Consider the following 18,993-nt stretch of genomic DNA (forward strand, 5'->3'; position numbering starts at 1 on the left):
CACCACGTGGCTGACCTTTCTGCTCCTGGCTGTCCCGGCTGGCAGGGACAGCGTGACTGAGGCCTGAGAACAAAGGAAGAGGCCGGCTACATGACCAGGAGAGACTTCTGCAAGTGACACCCAGAGTCCTGGGCAGGGGAGGCATTCTCACCCCTGGCCAGTGGGGCTGGCCCTCAGCCCAGTCATCCTCGTGATGAAAATGAAAGCAAGCGACTCAATTACCTCCTCCAAGGCCTTTTGTGCCTCTATTTTTGGGCACTCCAGGAACCCCACATCCTGCTGGGGGCCTGCACTCTGCTTCCGGGCCCTCCATCCATGCACCCCAGACCCATCGTGAACGCTTCCAGTGCCCCTGCCGCATTCCAGGGTCCACTTTGTTGAGCAACAGCTGGCAGCCAGGCAAGCCCACCAGGTGCTGGAAGGGGGTCCAGGGCGCCCACTCTGTACCATTCTGCATTTAAGGATGCTCAGAGGGTCAGCACTGTGGCACAGCCGGTGAAGCTGCTGCCTGCGAGGCTGGCATCCCTAATGGGTGCTGGTTCAAATCCTGGCTGCTCCACTTGCAATCCAGCTTCCTACTAACATCCTGGGAAAAGCAGTAGAAGATGGCCCAAGTGCTTGGGTCCCTGCACCCATGTGGGAGACCTGAAAGAAGCTCCTGGCTCCTGGCTTGGGCCTGGCCCAGCCCTGGCAGTTGTGACCATTTGGGGAGTGAACCAATGGATGGAAAATCTCTTTCTCTCTTGCTCTAATTCTTTCAACTCTCATATATATATATATATATATATATATATATACACACACACACGCATATATATACATATATACATATACATATATATATATATATTTAAAGAGGGCTGCTCAAGAACAGGTGTCCTGCTTTGCTTCACCATTGAAACCCCGGCTCCAGCCACAGACCCGACCCATATGTGTTGAATGAATGAATGAGTGAATGAATGAATGGCTGTATCAGTCGCTGCACCTGAGAGTGCGGGGCGGGGTTGTGAGGAGCAGGACTTCTGAGAGCGCTTTGATGCGAACTGTTGAGCACAAGATCCGGCCTGTCCCCAAGCCGTGGTGAGAGTATGCAGCCTGTTCACTCCCTCTCCCCCGAGAGGAGAAAGACCTGACCCGGCGCCCGAAACCAGCCCACAACAAGCGGGGAGACTTGCACGGTCGCACGCACTGCATATTTTCTCAACCGTCTGGGGCTAAATATAAAACAGCCAAACCGGGAGGGGGTGGGAAAGGGCAGGGAGGCCAGAGACGGAGAGCGGCTGCGAGGGGGAATCAAAGGGGAGCCGGCCGCCAGCCTCGGCTCCGCAGCGAGCAGGACGATCGCAGAGGAAATTAAAAGTGAGTTTCCTTGAAGGAGGAGAAGGTAATTGGTTCCCTCTGCTCTGGTGTCCCAGCACCTGCCCTCCATCTGCACCCGGAGGAGGAGTCATCGGAGGCCGCGGCACCGGGCTGTCAAAGCTCTTCCAGGCCGTCCAAACTGCGCGCACATGCACATGCGCAAACACCACATCCACACGCGCATGCGCGGGCACGCACATGCGCATTCCATCTGCCCCGTCTTCCCGCCCTCCAGCCGCGTCAAACCCTGTCAGAAGAGCAGGTAGGCGACCCCGAGGCTGGTGGCTAAGTGGCATGAAGGGCTCGGCTGTGAAGTTTGGGTTAGTGACAGTAAGATGTCAAAGTGTGTGGACGGCTTCCGGCTTCCGTCACTGTGTAGGCCAGAGGGAGTCCGAGTGACCCCTGTGGTGATGTCACGAGGGGTTGTGGTGGAGAAGTGTCCATCGCCTCTGCTCAGGAGTGTGGACCCCAGCAGGCAGGCGGAGCCGGGAGACAGCATCTCCACTCCGGGATCTGGGCCCTCCGCCACTGGTCGCATTAGTTGGGTCTACACTGGGGCCGCCTGCGGAATCAGACGATCTGAGTGTGAGAGAGAAGAAGTCAGCATTAGAGGGGGACACACACACACACACACACACAGAGGAAAGAGAGAGAGGGGCTGGCTGGGCGCTCCAGGCCTTTGTGAAGCCTTCCTGCCCCCGTGTTCTGTACCCCGCCCCTCTGGTCTGAAACCCTCACCGTTTGCTTAAGCCAGTTTGCACGGGGTCCTACTACCTGGAGGCTAAAGCCTTGGCCAGGGCCCGGCCCTCCCGGCCCTCAGGTGACCAGGTGCAAGGGGCGAGGACGGAGGGCTTAGGGGAACGCACAGGGGCAGCAGGGCTGCCACGGCCGCTTTCCTGCTGGCTGCTTGGGCTGCACAGCCTCTGGAGAAGACCCCGGGGCCCGGCCACCCTCTGGCCCAGCTGGAGTTTGGTTGGGATGAAGGTCCTCTCTGCCTTACTTCCTTGGGAACCCACCAGGCTGTAGCGCAAGGCACTGGCAGGAAGTAGAGATGGGACAGTTCCTAACTATGCACTCTCTCACTCTGCTCCCAGAACCAGGCATGTTCTGAAGGTGGATGATTTGAAACTGAACAAGGAGGCAGGGGTGGGGGCCGGGGTGGGGGTGGGAAGCCAAGCCAAAGGCCAATAGGAGGGCTGCTGGCTTGCCCAACTCTGCGGGTGCCATGGTCTCTGGAAGGCACCCCTGTGTGGGTGGCTGGCTCTTTGTCTCTTCACCAGCACACTTGCTGGGGACCCTCACCCCAGGGAGACTGGGGATTGGGGCTGGGGAGAACCAGATGCTGACACAGGAAGGCTCCACGGGAGGGAATCTGCTATGCTAGGCCCTTGCCTATGGGGAAGGGGAAGACATTAGGAGACTTTGCCGGTGGGAGCCCCGTGACAGTGTCATCACCTTGGAACCAGGGTGATCGCAAGGAAAAGCAAGAAGAAATCGTATTTCCCAAATGACATCTGAAATGTTACTAATGTGGTATTCCTCTGCCTCCCAACTGTGGTGCACCCCTTATTTGAGAGTGTGTAAAATCTTTATCTATTCATTTCTTTTCATTTTTTATATGAAAAGCAGAGAGAAAAAGATGTTGATTTTTCATCCACTAGTTCATCCCTCAGATGCCTGCAGCAACCAGGGCCTGGCCAGGCTGGAACTCAATCCAGACCTCCCATGCGGATGGCAGGGCCCAAGCACTTAGCTGTCACCCCTGCCTCCCGTGCTGGGCAGTAGCAGGAAGTTGGAATTGGAAGTGGAGTCAGGACTGTCTGTCACCCAGGGCCTCAGTTGTGAATTGAGGAGGACTTGTCTCCCAACAACTTGTGCAGTTGTGTGAACACTGATGTCTCAGTGTTCATGGTTGAAGGGTTAAGGGTGAGGACTTGATCTAATGATGCCATCTGGGAGGTGGGTCTGGTGGGAGGTCTTTGGGGGCGCAATGGCCAGAGCTCGGCTAATCTGAAGCCAGGATCCAGGAGCCCAAACACTTGGGCCATCTGCTGCTTTCCCAGGCCATAGCAGAGAGTTGGACTGGAAGAGGAGCATCTGGGACTCGAACTCGCACCCATATGGGATGCCAGCTTCACAGGCAGAGGCTTAACCCCCTACGCCACAGTACTGGCCCCAGAATTTCTAGCTTTTAAAAATATCAACATGCTCAAACACTCCAAAGTTAATTATGGGGCTGCTGATGATAGCGGTGCTCACTGAGAATGTTCTAGAAGTCAGGCACATCCTCTCACTTTATCTGGGTCTCCCATGTGGGTGGTAGGGGTCCAGATACTTAGGCCATCCTCTGTTGCTTTTTCAGGAGCATTAGCAAGGAAGTGGATTGGAAGCAGAGCAGCTGTCCCTTGAACTGGCACTCTGATATGGGATGCCGGCAGCACAAGCTGTGGTATAAGCCATTGCACCGCAACACCAGCCCCCTCCAAGGCATCTTGTGTGATGTTGTTGCTTAGCTGGGGATATTGCCGTCTTTAGATCTGAGACTGAAATGGCATTTGGATTCTCTGTTCATTTATGCTGACTGATAAAAGGCCAACATACATTGTGTGCTTCTAAATAGATACTAAAAAGAGAGAGTGCAAAGGCTGGTGAGGTGAGAGCATTGTGAGGGTGCCCAGGGAGTTATGCTCTAGGCCAGCCCCCAGCCCTCTTCTCGTCCTTACCTCCTTCAGCACAGGTTGTCAAGTTCACCAATCATTTGGCGAGTCCTTATGCAGTGTCTACAACCAGGGAAACAAAATCTCCCAGGGCAGGTCCTGGCTTCACAGAGCTGAGCTGTAGGGTCCGTGAGGAAACGGAACAGAGCAACTGACTGCGAGGTGGGATGGGGCTGTGGGCGGGAAGAGAGCAGCCTGGCTGGTGCAGGTGGAAACAGACCCAGCCCGGGGTCTTGAGTTCACAAGAGGAGCGCTCACACAATGAGTTTACATTTGAATCCACTAGCTCCAACTTTGAATAATAATAGAGAGAGAGGGAGGGAGAGAGAGAGAGAGAGAGAGACAGAGAGAGAGAGAGAGAGAGAGAGAGACTCTTCCATCTGCTGGTTTGCTCCCCGAATGCCCACAACAGCCAGGGCTAGGCCACGATGAACCAGGAGCCAGGGTCAGGATCTCCATCCAGGTCTCCCATGTGGGTGGCAGGATCCCCAGTGTTTGGCCCGTCACCTGCTGCCTCCCAGGGTGCATAGTAGCAGGGAGTTAGAATTGGAAGCAGAGACAGGACTTGAGCCCAGGCACTCTGACGTGGGACGCAGGCATCCCCAGGGTGGCTTACCAGTGCGTCACAATGCCCACTTGCAGATGGTATTCTTATAGCTGTGTGACTATGAGTAAGTCTTTAAGCCTCTCCGAATCTTCGCTGTTTATTTCTGTCTTACCTGCTGTCCTGCCTGCCTCGTGGGGTTGTGATATGGATTTAAATGAATTCATGAGTGTGACACAGTGTGACATATACATTTGTAATCAACATTCGTTTCCATTTCAGTTATGAGCAAGCTCTGCTGTAACAAAACCCAAATAGCCGAGCTCTACTTCTCACCCATATGGAAGGTGGGCCACGCCTGGCCACGGCTGGGGCTCCTGGGTGGCGTGTCAGGGACTCAAGTGCCCTCTGTCTTTTGGTTCTGTGTTCATGGCCTCCGTTCCCAAGGTCACTTTATAATCCCAGGTGACAACTCCAATTCCAGTCGGTAGAAAGGAGAAACTTACACTCTCTTGATAAGGACACACCCTGGACGTTGCACCACCTACTTTTAATTTTTTAATTAATTAATTGATTTAAAAGGCAGAGTTACACAGAGAGAGAGGCAGAGAGAGAAAAGAAAGAGAGAGATCTTCCATTTGTTGGTTCACCCCCCAGATGGGCGCAATAGCCAGGTAGAAGCCAGGAGCCTGGAGCTCCTTCAGGGTCTCCCATGTGGAGACCGAACGCTTGTGCTTTCTCAGGCACATTAGCAGGGAGCTGGATTGGAAGTGGAGCAGCTGGGACTTGAACCAGTGCCCATATGGGATGCTAGCACTGCAGACGGCTGCCTTACCTACTGTACCAGACTGCTGGCTCCAATTTACTGGATTAAAGCATCGGTGAGCATGCACGTTAGCTGGTTTCCGTGGCTCAGAATCGTTAGCCTGCTCAGCGAGGACTGGGGGCATCCGCTTCCAAGGTGGATCCTTCACGCAGCTGGCAAATCAGCATCAGTTTTTTTTTTTTTTGAAAGTCAGAGTTACACAGAGAGGAGAGGCAGATAGAGAGAGGTTTTCCATCGCTGGTTCACTCCCTAGTTGGCTGCAATAGCTGGAGCTGCCGCCAATCTGAAGCCAGGAGCCAGGAGCTTCCTCTGGGTCTCCCACATGGGTGCAGGGGCTCAAGGACTTGGGCCATCTTCTGTTGCTTTCCCAGGCCATGGCAGAGAGCTGGGTCGGAAGTGGAGCAGCCATCTCTCAAAGGGGTGCCTATATGGGATGGCACTGCAGGTGGTGGCTTTATCTGCTACGCCACTGCACCGGCCCCAAGGCACCAGTTATTGGCAGGAGGCCTCAGCCCTTCTCACATGGGTCTCTCCACAGCCCCTGGGCATCCTCGTGCTGGGTGGTCAGCTTCCCCCAGAGCCACTGATCCAGGACAGAAACAAGCAGAAGTGGTGAGGTCTTGGCAGACCTGGCAGTGGGCCACACCATCGCTTCCTCCCCATTCTGCACATCAGAAGCGAGTCTCTAGGACTGGCCCACACTGGAGGGGAGAGGAATTAGGGTCTGCTCTAGAAGGGAGGGGCATCAAAAACCTGCTGTGCAACCAGCCTTTTCTGAGCCCTGGCGGTGTGCCTGGCGTGGTGTGGAAGGTCTACACTCATGATCGCAATCACTTCTCACGGCAGCCACCCGGGGGTCTCCTCTTACGTCTTTGTGCCGCCTGAGCCTACTTATTTGTCAGCAATGGAACTGAGGTCTGAGCACATGGGAGCATCACTGCTACACCTGCGCCAAGCGAGGGTGATGTAGGGGAGAGGCCGCACTGGTAAAGAACGCTGGGGCAGGCGCAGAGAGAGAGAGAGAGAGAGAGAGGGCTGGCCCGTTCTGTCTCCCAGGGGCCGTGTCCCAAGAGCTGGACTTACATGAAGCATTTTTTTTTCCCCCAAAACTGAGCATGAGAAGGAATAAGCCAGAAAGGAAAAAAAGGTGATTTTCCTAGGTCGTTCCAAAGCTAAGGTCATTGTCTGTTGTTGGTAACCAAGAACCCTGATGGGGAGCATTCAGCCGGGCTCAGAGGAGAGCAGTGGGGAGCCCCAGCAGGTGGGTGAGTGAAGGAGAGCCTGGTCCACAGACGCACTGCCATCAGTCTGGAATGGGGAAGCCCACGACCACCGGGGCCGTGGGCAAGTCCCAGTGACAAGGGAGGGAGTGGCACTTTGGGAAGGCATAGGAGTCGAGTGACAAGCTCATGCAGCTGCCTGGCTGTGGCAGGAGGCTGGGGAGAGCTTTCCACAAACAACACACATCCCTGTGTCTTCTAAACGATCATCTCTGTCCCCGTTTGTGGATCTAAGGGGCAGGCTGTGGATCGAGGGGGTGTGGGCCTGGACCCCCGCTTCCTCTTGGAGCCGTGCTCTGTGTGTGGGCCCATGGGAAGGCTGAGGAGCGATTAGCTTCCAAGAGGAGGAGAAGAAAGTGGCCCTTAATTCTGCTTTAATAACATATGTCAAGGGGTGACGTTTTCAATGTGTCGCCGTGTCTGCCACCCTGGTCAGCGGGTCGCTATCATTTTTGAGCAATAAACAAAAGACTGCTTTTAATTACTTCTGTGAAATTGCCCGGCCGTGCATGATTAAATATTCATTATGTAGGACGAGCCATTTTCTTTGTATATAGATCCATGTTAAATGTAGCTGGCAACCTGCTGACCAAACAGCACTAATAAATTTCTTACAATGGGCCACAGATTTTCCCGACAGCTCCATTTCTTCTCTTTCCGTCCCTCCAGGTCCCTGTCACTGTTCAGGTCTCACTGTCTACGCTGCTTTTTTCTTTTCTTTTCTTTTGTAAGTTGAATTCTGTCAGTTTTATAAATTGAGGGAAACTCACAATACAATTAGTCATTCAAAATGTATTTATTTGTTTTCATTTATTTGAAAGTCAGAGACAGAGAGAGAGAGAGAGAGAGAGAGAGAGGAAGGTAGGGAGGGAGACTGGGAGACTGGAAGGGAGACTGGGAGATAGACAGGGATCTTCCATTCGCTGGTTTACTCTCTATATGGCCGCAACAGCCAGGTCTGGGCCAGGCCAAAGCCTAGAACATGGGTCTCCCATGTGCGTGGCAAGGACTCAAGCACTTGCTGCTGGAGTACTTGGACCATCACCTACTGCCTCCTGGAGTACATTTGTACATATTAGCAGGGGACTGATACTGGGGCAGGACTGCGGCCTGAAGCCAGGCACTCCAATCTCGGACGCAAGTGTCCCCAGTGACATCCTAACAACTGCATCAAAAGCTGTCCCTGGCCGGCACCGTGGCTCAACAGGCTAATCCTCCACCTTGCAGTGCCGGCACACCGGGTTCTAGTCCCGGTTGGGGCGCCGGATTCTATCCCAGTTGCCCCTCTTCCAGGCCAGCTCTCTGCTATGGCCCAGGAAGGCAGTGGAGGATGGCCCAAGTCCTTGGGCCCTGCACCCGCATGGGAGACCAGGAGAAGCACCTGGCTCCTGGCTTCGGATCAGCGAGATGCACTGGCCGCAGCGGCCATTGGAGGGTGAACTAACGGCAAAAAGGAAGACCTTTCTCTCTGTCTCTCTCTCTCTCTCTCTCACTATCCACTCTGCCTGTCAAAAAATAAATAAAAAGGAGAAGAAAAAAAAAAGCTGTCCCTATAATTAGCCACTCCATTGGGTACAGTTCAGTGGCACTCAGTGCCCCCGCCATGTGGTGCCACCACCACATCTCTACTCTCAAACTTTTTCATCACTCCGCAGGACAGTCAATATGCACTACGTCGTCACTCCCATCTCTCCTCTTCCCATGCCCTAGCAGCCACTAACCCATGCTCTGTCTGTTCGGATCTGCCTATTCTAGATATTTCATATGGAAGAAACCATATAACATGTGGCCTGAGCATCCTGTATTTGAGATTCATCCACGCTGCACCATGCATCCACTTGTCACTCCTTTCCAGAGCTGACGGATACTTTAGTGCTTGCACATGGTGCAATCTGCTTAGCCATCTATCTTCCAATGGACATTGGAGTTGCTGCCACCAGATGGGTTTCCTCTTCAGATCTCCTTAAAACTTGCTTCCCTGTGTAACAGTGTTGAGAGTGGATGATGATGGTGACCTCACCACCTGTTGAAGGAGGGGACTGAGAAGGACTGATGCCTGTCTTGTGGTGTAGGTTTGTGTGGGAGCGAGTTCTTTTTTTAAGATTTATTTATTTATTTGAGAGGTAGAGTTACAGACAGTGAGAGAGAGAGACAGAGAGACAGAGAGAAAGGTCTTCCTTCCGTTGGGTCACTCCCCATATGGCTGCAACCACTGGAGCTGCACCGATCCGAAGCCAGGAGCCAGGAGCTTCTTTCTGGGCTCCCACATGGGTGCAGGGGCCCAAGGACTTGGGCCATCTTCTGCTGCTTTCCTACGCCATAGCAGAGAGCTGGATTGGAAGAGGGGCAGCCAGGACTAAAACTGGTGCCCATTTGGGATGCTGGTGCCGTGGGCCGAAGATTAACCTACTGTGCCACGGCGCTGGCCCTGAGAATGAGAAAGCCTCTCATGCTTGTCTCTCTTGCACTTGTTCTTCTGCTTTCCCACTGTGTGATGATGCCATAGGGAAGCCCTCCCCAGAAGCTGCAGCTATGCCCTTGAACTTCCCAGCCTCTAGAATTGTGAGCCCCAGGAAACTTTGCTCTTTCTACATCACTCACTCATAGATATTCTGTTCCAGCCACAGAAAATGAACCAAGAGACCCCTTCTCCTTATCACAGCCAATGCTGACATGAACGCTTGTGTACCAATGACTGTGTGGACATACGTTTTCGTTTCTCCTGAGTATGGTCTGTACTAGTCAGCTCTTTGTCACTATAACAAATAACTTGAGACAAATATTCAGAAAAGAAGGCTTATCTTGGCTCACCGTTTTGGAGGTTCATAGTCCAAAATGGGACAGCACTATTTTTCTGGTTACTGATAAGGTTAGTGGATTCTAGAACAAGTACAGAGTATACAGGGTGACACCCAGGGAGCAGAGAGAGAGATGGAAGCAGGCTCCTTCTCCACATCTGTGTGTCTTTCTTTTTCACAGCCACCATATTTGATTATGGGGGTCTACTTCAGCAATGTAATCCAATCTCACCACTTCCCAAAGGCCCTAGCTTGAACACTGTAATTGGATTAAGTCCCTACCCATTGACCATTAACATTGACCCATTAACCATTCACATAAGACATTTGGGAGTGAGCCCCTAACACATAGGCCTTTGTGGGACCCCCCCACCCCCGCAAGCTAACATTCAAACCATAGCACCATAATTCCTCCATGGGGCATTGGTTCCAGGATCAGATAACCAAAATATGCAGCTGCTCAGGTTCCTTATATAAAATGGTCTGGCATTTGCATATGACCAACACATATCTTCCTGTATACTGTATTTGTAACATTTAAAAAAAGAAAAAATATTTATTTATTTGAAAGAGAGAAAGAGATACCGCTTTCATCTGCTGACTTACTCCCCAAATGGATGCAGTGTCTAGAGGTGGGCTAGTCTGAAGCCAGAAGCCAGAAACTTCTTCTGGGTCTTCCACGTGGGTGGTAGGGGTCCAAGCACTTGATCCATCTTCTGCTGCTTTACCAAACACATTAGCAGGGAGCTGGATTGGAAGTGGAGCAGCTGGGAGTCAAACCCGCACTTTACCCTGTGGCTTTACCCTCTACACCACAGTGCCAGCCCCTGTAACATTTTAAATTTATTTTCATTTTATGTGAAAGGTGGAAGGGGTGGAGAAAGAGAGAGAGAGGGGATATCTTCCATCTGTTACTTCACCTTTCAGATGTCTGCAATAGAGCTGGAGCAGGCTAAAGCCAGGAGCTTGGAACTCAAGCTGCATCTCCCACATGTGTGGGAGCCATCATCTGCTGCCTCCCAATGTGTGCATTAGTAGGCAGCTGGATGAGAAGCCAAAGAATCTGGACTCTGATGTGAGGTGTGGCTGTCTTGAGCAGTGACGTAATCATTGTGCCAGATACACCCCACCCACACTGCATACTTTCAATCATCTCTAGATTACTTATAATGCCTAAATCAAGGTCAATGCTGTGTATGTAGTTGTTGCGCTGTATTGATTAGGGAATAATGACCAAAAAACAAAAAAATAGGTGTACATGTTTAGTACAGGCACAAGTCTTTTCCTCAAATATCATGAATCCGTGCTTGGTTGGATCCACCGATGCAGAAGTTGTAGACACAGAGCTTTGTAGCCCTGGGTACCCCTGGGAGAATTACTGCTCACATGGAAATTCTCGGTGTAACCTTTTGAGGACCCACTAAGTTCTTTTCCACGGGGGCTACACCATTTCACATCCCCCCCCCCCCATTAGTATTATGAGAGCTCCTGTTTCTCCATACCCTCACCAACACTGGTTACTTCCCTTTGTAAGTTACAGCCATTCTAGTGCATGTGCATTTCATCATGGTTTAGATTTGCATTTCCTTAATGACTATTGAGTGTGAACATCTTTTTCACGTGCTTGTTAGACATTTGTAAATCTTTGGGGAGATATCTATTCAAATTCTTTGCCCTTTTAAAAATTTGGTTGCTTATCTTCTTGTTGTGGTTTTTACATTGTAAGAATTCTTTATATACTTTGGATACTAGAACCTTATCAGAAGTACAATTTGCAAAATTTTTCTTCTATTTTGTAGATTGCCTTTTCATTTTTTAAAAAAGATTTATCTATTTATTTGAAAGGCAGAGTTACAGAGAGAGAGGGAGAGGGGAGAGGAGAGGAGAGGAGAGGAGAGAGAGGTGCCTTCCATCAGCTGGCTCACTGCCCAAATGGCTGGAATGGCCAAGGCTCAGCTAGGCTGAAACCAGGAGGCTAGAACTCCGTCTGGTCCCCCACATGGGTACAGGGGCCCAAATGCTTGGCCCATCATCTGCTGTCTTCCCAGGTGCATTAATAGGACGTTGGATCAGAAGCAGAGTGGCTGAAACTGGGGTTGGCACTCATGTAGGTACAGGCATTGCGGTTGATGGCTTAGTCCACTGCACCACAATGCCAGCCCCAACCTTTTCACATTCTTGACTCTGCCCTTTGATGCACAATTTTTTTTTTATTTATGAATCTCAATTTGTCAGTTTTTTTCTTTTGCTGCTTATGCTTTTGGTGTCAAATCTAAGGTTTTATTGTCAAATCCAAGGTCAAGAAGATTTATTTTATGTGTTCTTCTAATATTTTAATTAATTTTTTAAAGATTGCTTTATTTGAAAGTCGGAGTTACACAGAGAGAAGAAGAGGCAGAGAGAGAGAGAGAGAGAGAGAGAGAGAGAGAGAGAGAAAGGTAGGTCTTCCATCCGCTGGTTCACTCCCCAGTTGGCTGCAATGGCTGGAGCTGCACCAATCCAAAGCTAGGAGACAGGAGCTTCTTCCATGTCTACCATGCAGGTGCAGGGGCCCAAGGACTTGGGCCATCTTCTACTGCTTTCTCAGGCCATAGCAGAGAGCTAGATGGAATTGGAGCAGCTGAGACTTGAACCGGTGCTCATACGGGATGCTGACACTGCAGGTGGCAGCTTTACCCACTATGCCACAGCACTGGCCCTTAATTCATTTTTAATTGTTACAGTTGGGTCATTGATGCAATTGAGTTAAATTTTGAATATTGAGTGAGTTCGAGTCCAACTTCATTCTTTTGAATGTGGTTATCCAGTGGCCCTAGTGCCATGTGTTGAAGAGACCATTGAATGGTCTTGGCACCCATATTCTCTGTCAGTCTTCATCTCTTCCTATTTCCCCATCTCTCTGACTTTCCTCTCCCCCTGTCTCCACCTTTCTCACATTTGCAGGACCTGTGCTTACTGTTAACATTCTTGTTTTGTTGTCTTGATTGTAGCATCCCAATGGAAGAGAAATGATGGACTTTAGGGGTGCCCTGGGGAGAGTGCTCAGCCAATGGTGAGATGCTGGAAGAGTGTTACTCACCAGCTAAATGGTTTGGCACAGAGTGGCAGCAGTGGTTCAGGGCTGGAATAGGAGTGGAAGGCCAGATTGGTTTTTTTTGCTGTTAAAGCCAGACAAGCACTACTGTAAATATTTGAGCAATATTTTATTATACTCTGAGTCCACTTTTGATTTTCCATTTCCATTAGAGCTTGGGAAAATTAACTGTGTTAAACCAATATGTGATTCAAGTTTCCTGTGATTTTTCTTTCCCTCTCATTCCCTCCACTTCTCCTCCCCCCGTTATCGAGTGGTGTCCACACAATGAAGGGGGACTCTTTAATTCCGACCAGGTTACTGTTTAGAAGCTCAGGCCCAGGGCGGGACTTGGGCAGAGCCTCACAGCATCAGTGGTGGAGCCTGTTCTCACACTCAGAACTCTGACTGTTGGCCAAGGTCACCCTTCTGCATGTCCACAGGCTCTGTGGCTGCCTAGCTCATCCTTAGGAAGTGTCCCTGACTTTTTGGGAAGCTAGCATTTCTTGGGACGCAAGAGTGAAAGAGAGAGAGAGAGACAGACAGACTCTGGGGCCAAGGAGAACAAAGGCTACCCACTTCCTTCCAAGCTCCAACTGTAGCCAAAGAGGAGTTGTTTTAGTGGGAGCACATTTGGGACTTAAAGTTTCCGTTTTTAAAAATAATATATTCCAGACAGACAAACCCAACCTCCCAGCTTAAGAAACAAACAGGGAAAAATGGATGTGGCAAAGTTTCAAGACACAAAAGCAACATACAAAAATCAGTTGCATTTCTACACTGATAATGAACAATAGAAAAAGGGACTTAAGAAATCACAACAGCATAAAAGGAATTAAATACTTAGAAATAAACTTAAAGTGAAAAACTTGCATGCTGAAAACTATAGATTGGTGCTGAAAGAAATTAAAGAAGAGACAAACAAATGGAAAGACATCCTACGTTTACGGATTGGGACTTAATATTGGTACAATGTCAACACTATCCAAAGCAATCTAGATTCAGTGCAATCCCTATCAAAATTCCAATGGTGATTTTTACCAAAATTAAAAAAAAATCTATCCTGCAATTCACATGGGACCCCAAACAGCAGCCCCCCTCCTCCAAAGAAACCTTTAAAAAGAACAAGGTTGGAGGTCTCATACTTCTTGATTACAAACCTTACTATAAAACTGTAGTCATCTACTCAGTGTGGTGCCAGCATAAAGACAAATACAGACCAACGTGGCCTTGGAATAAAGCCTCATACATGGCTGAATGACTTTTTTAAAAAAAGATTTTTATTTATTGATTTGAAAGGCAGAGTTACAAAGAGGGAGAGAGAGAGAGAGAGAGAGAGAGAGAGATATCTTCCATTCACTGGTTCACTCCCCAAATGGCTGCAATGGCCAGAGCTGGGCTCATCCGAAGCCAGGAGCTTCTTCTGGGTCTCCCACATGGGTGCAGGGGCCCAAGGACCTGGACCATCCTCTACTGCTTTCCCAGGCCATAGCAGAGAGCTGGATCGGAAGTGGAGCAGCTAGGACTCGAACCAGCACCCATATGGGATGTGAGCACTGCAGGCAGCGGCTTTACAGGCTATGCTACAGTGCTGGCCCTGGCCAAATGATTTTAGGCAACAGAACTGAGACTATTCAATGTGGAGAGGGCAATTTTCTCAATTAAAGAATAAAGCTGGACCCTTACCTTATGTCATATGCAACAGTTAACTAAAATGGATCAAAAGCCTAAATGTAGAAGACAAAACTCTTAAAATAGAGCAGAGAAAAGCCTTAAGACACTGGATTTAGTAAAGGTTTCTTGGACATGACACTAGGCACAGGCAACAGAAGAAAAGGTAAATCACATGGACTTCATCAAAATTGAAATGCATGGGCATTAAAGGATACAATCAATACAGTGAAAAGGCAGCCCCTAGAACGGGAGAAGATATTTGTAAATCATGTATCTGATAAGGTATTGATATCCAAAATATGTAAAGAATGTCTACAACTCAACAACAACAAACCCAATCAAAAAATGGGCAGAGACGTGAATAGACACTTCTTTAAAGAAGGTATAGAAATGGCCAATAAACACGAGATGGAAAGATGCTCACAAATCCTGATGGAAATGCGAATCAAAGCAGGGAGATACCTTGTACATGCCACAGAATGACTGCCATCTAGAACCCTGCCCCCCATAACGAGTGTTGGTGAGACCATGGAGAAATTGGGATCCCTGTGCATGGCCAGTGGGAATGAAACACGGTGAAACAGCTGTGGAGAGCAAAGTGGTGGCTCCAGTACACACAACACAAAATGGTCGTGTGAATAAAAAGTTCTGCTCCCAGGATATACCCAAAAGGGTGAGAGCACGGGCTCCAACAGGTGTTTGTGTGTCTGTGTTCACAAAAGCACTGTTCTCAATACCAAAAGGCAGAAACAGCTCCCATGTCTGTTGATAGATGGGTGAACAAAACAGGACACACACACACACACACACGTGCACATGCACACGCACAGGAATACTACTCAGTCTTAAAAATCAGGCAATCCTGACACATGCTACCATGTGAGTAACGCTGGAGGACATTGTGCTATGTGAGTTAAGGCAGGCACAACAGACAAGCATGGTGGTAATTCCACCTTTATGATATACTTAGGATAGTCCTATTCATAGAAACAGAAAATAAAATGGTGCTTCCCAAGGGTTTGGGAGCAAGGAGAATGGGGAGTTATGATCTATTTGTTTATTATATTTTTAAAAGATTTATTTGAAAGGCACAGTTACAGCTGGTGGGGGGAGAGAAAGAGAGAGAGATCTTCCATTTGCTGGTCCATTCCCCAGATGGCTCCACTGGGATTATGGCTGGGCCAGGCAGAAGCCAGGAGCCTAGGACTCCATCCAGGTCTTCCATGTAGGTGGCAGGGGCCCAAGCACTTGGGCCATCTTTCACGGCTTTCCCAGGTGCATTAGCAGGGAGTTGGATCAGAAGTGAAGCAGCCGGCTCCCAAACCAGTGCCCATATGGGATGCTGACATTGCAGGTGGCAACTTAACCCACTGCACCACAACACTGGCCCTGGGAGTTATTTTTTTAATGGATACAGAATTTCTATTTTGCAAGATGAAAAGAACTCTGGAGATGGATGGTGACGATGGTTTGCACAGCAGTGTGAATGTATTTAATGCCCCAGAACTGTACACTTAAACATGGCCAGGTGGTAGTTTTATGTTAAGATATATTTTACTGAAAAAATGGAGAGGAAGAAGCAGGGGAGGAACTCAGCCTCCAAATGTGGAGACTTTTCTCCAGTGTTCTCCAGGTGGTTGTGGGCCCTGTGTGTGTGTGTGTCTGTGTGTGTGTAGTTGGGATGCATTGGAGCGCCTACTGAATAAGTGGTGATCTTTTCTCATTAGTAGTTTTTTGCTTGTATTTTCCTCGTTTCTGGGCTGGTTTGCTTTTCGTGGCAGTTCCTCGTCTGTAGACACTGAGGAACAAGGGAGAGGAAGGTACAGTGGGAGGGGAGGGAGCTTGGGATGCCTGCATCCACGTCAAGTATCTGGGTTTGAGTCATCGCTCTGATCTTTTTTTTTTTTTTTTTTTTTTTTTTGACAGGCAGAGTGGATAGTGAGAGAGAGAGAGACAGAGAGAAAGGTCTTCCTTTTTGCCGTTGGTTCACCCTCCAATGGCTGCTGCGGCCGGCGCATCACGCTGATCCGAAGCCAGGAGCCAGGTGCTTCTCCTGGTCTCCCACGGGGTGCAGGGCCCAAGGACTTGGGCCCTCCTCCACTGCCTTCCCGGGCCATAGCAGAGAGCTGGCCTGGAAGAGGGGCAACCGGGACAGAATCCGGCGCCCCGACCGGGACTAGAACCCCGTGTGCCGGCGCCGCAAGGCGGAGGATTAGCCTGTTAAGCCACTGCGCCGGCCTGCTCTGATTCTGACTCCAGCCTTCTGCTGATGGGAGATGGAGGCTTGAGTAATTGGGTCCCTGTCACCCATGTGGGAGACCAGGGTTAACAGGGGTTAAGTTCCAGGCTCCTGGCTTCAGGTTGGTCCAGTCCCGGCTGTTGTGGGCATTTTGGGAGTGAAACAGCAGATGAAAGATCTTGCTTTGTTTGCCTCTGTCCAGGTCTCTGTCACTCCACCTTTCAGATAAAATGAAAATAAATGAAGTTTTACAAAGATGCTGCCTCCTGCATGTCTAACTGTTCAGTTACCTGGGCCTTTTCTTTGCCTGCAGAGGGCAGCATGGGGCCAGGACTTTACCCACAAGGACCTGGCTCACCAGCTCTGGGCCTTCGCAAGAAATCAAAGCCTTCCTGGGCCCAGGGGAACATCAAAGATCTCTGGAAGACTCCTCAGCTCTGGTACTGAGACATTCACCATGCTCTGTAAGACAGGGATGTGTGGAAAACCGGCCTCTGTGGTCCAGCCAGCCTCCTCTCTTGCAAGCAGTAGAAGATGATGGGTTAGCTTAAGCGGAGGGGAGGAGCATCTCACCTGAGATGCACCCTGGGCATCTCAAAGGAGAGTGGACTAACCTGGCCCTGTAGGTGGAGCCTTGCCTGGACATCTCAAGACCGCAGCAGCAGTGGCCCTTTCTGCCTGGAAGTGCCCCAGCTCCATCCCGACCCTGGATCCTTCATGCCTACAATCTGGGTTTCCAGGACAGGGGTTCTGAATGGATCTGCAGGGATCACTGAGCAGTGGCCAGGGGCGGGGCCACCAGCTGAGGGGTGGAGGAGTTGTTTTGAGTCCTGTAACAAAGCGCAGTGACATAGAAGCAGGTGGTAACCCCTGGGCTGTGTCAGTCTCCTGAGGCTCATAGCAGGGCATTTGCTCCCCTGCTGGGGTGCTCCCAGGTGGCTGCAAGTTAATCCCAGCTATAAGGCTGGGTGCTGTTTGATTTAATAAGGAATTGAGAGTTCAGAGACCCCTGGGTCCTCATAGGTTGGTTTTCTCAGCAGTGGCAAGTCTGGGCGGCCACTGTAGGGGTACCAGGGATCAGGGCCCCTGCCTGGGACCTTGGGGGCATCACAGCGTACAAGCGTGCCTCTGACTTTCGGAGTTCACCTGTTTGTCTTGCTTCTTTCCCTGGTTCCCTCCACTCCTTTCCCTCGCCCTCTCCAAGGATTCAGTAATATGTTGTCTAGACACTACGCCGCTCTTTCTCCTCCATTAATCCATTTTAATTGGAAAGTTATCATAATGCAAACTCTCCTTGGTATTATTTGCAGCACTGCATTATTAGAACTTCACCAACTCGCTTTCCCAGCAAATTAAACTTGCTCCAGGAGCCATGAGCTCAGCCGCTCATATTAAATCAGCCTGGGCGTTGTTAAGCAGGCTTGGGAGTGGGGCTTCCTCAGCTGGGTGGCACCACTGTGTCTGTGCTGGGGACCTGACTTCTTTGCGGCACCCTGTGTTGGAGATTAGAGGTGGAAAGAAACAAGAGCACAGACAGTCCCGAGGGGCTCTTGCCCTCTAACTCGAAACCAGGACAACCGGCCGTGATCAGAATGCACACGGGCCTCACTTGTAGTGCTTGATGGATTTCCAAACATATTACACGAGTCCTGGGAACCCCGGGTAGCTGCTATCTGCATTCCCTTTAGATAGAGCTGAAAACACAGGCACACACAGGGTAACAGACTTGCCCCAGTTTGCAAGGCAACATGTGGTATTGCTGCCTGGGGGGTGAAGCTCCGCCCTCAGTGAGCAAACTCTTCTCTTGTCCATCATTTAGGGTTGACAGCATGGAAGGTGATTAACAAAGGGAGCAGGTTTCCTCTGCGTGGGTTATCACCACCCCGAGCCTAACGCTTACCACTGCCCAATCAGCAGAAGAACATGGCAGACACTCTGGCTGGCCAGCCCACTCAGTGCTCTCCCTACTTCCTTGTGACCAAGGGACTTGCTTTGGTTGAAACAAAAAAGTACCCATTTGTTGGCCGGCGCCGTGGCTCAACAGGCTAATCCTCCGCCTTGCGGCGCCGGCACACCGGGTTCTAGTCCCGGTCGGGGCACCGATCCTGTCCCGGTTGCCCCTCTTCCAGGCCAGCTCTCTGCTGTGGCCAGGGAGTGCAGTGGAGGATGGCCCAAGTGCTTGGGCCCTGCACCCCATGGGAGACCAGGAGAAGCACCTGGCTCCTGCCATCGGAACAGCGCGGTGCACCGGCCGCAGCGCGCCTACCGCGGCGGCCATTGGAGGGTGAACCAACGGCAAAAGGAAGACCTTTCTCTCTGTCTCTCTCTCACTGTCCACTCTGCCTGTCAAAAATAAAAAAAAAAAAAAAAAAAAAAAAGTACCCATTTGCCAGCGGAACATTCACGATTGGTCTAAGCGAGGCACAGGATTTTGTTTCCCTTCGTCAGGGATTGGTCTAGAGGCCGGCACGTGACCCATTTCT

General features: G+C 50.4%; 1 long non-coding RNA gene across 1 annotated transcript in view; it reads left to right on the forward strand.

The window, feature by feature from the left end:
* Window positions 1-1,570: 1,570 nt before the first annotated feature.
* LOC133769614 (uncharacterized) overlaps window positions 1,571-18,993 on the forward strand; it is a 29,512-nt gene continuing 12,089 nt past the window's right edge. The window contains exon 1 of the long non-coding RNA XR_009867217.1: window positions 1,571-1,621. This is a non-coding gene — a long non-coding RNA (uncharacterized LOC133769614). The remainder of the gene's footprint in view (window positions 1,622-18,993) is intronic.

Source organism: Lepus europaeus, chromosome 11 (assembly GCF_033115175.1).
Source record: "Lepus europaeus isolate LE1 chromosome 11, mLepTim1.pri, whole genome shotgun sequence".
NCBI lineage: Eukaryota > Metazoa > Chordata > Mammalia > Lagomorpha > Leporidae > Lepus > Lepus europaeus.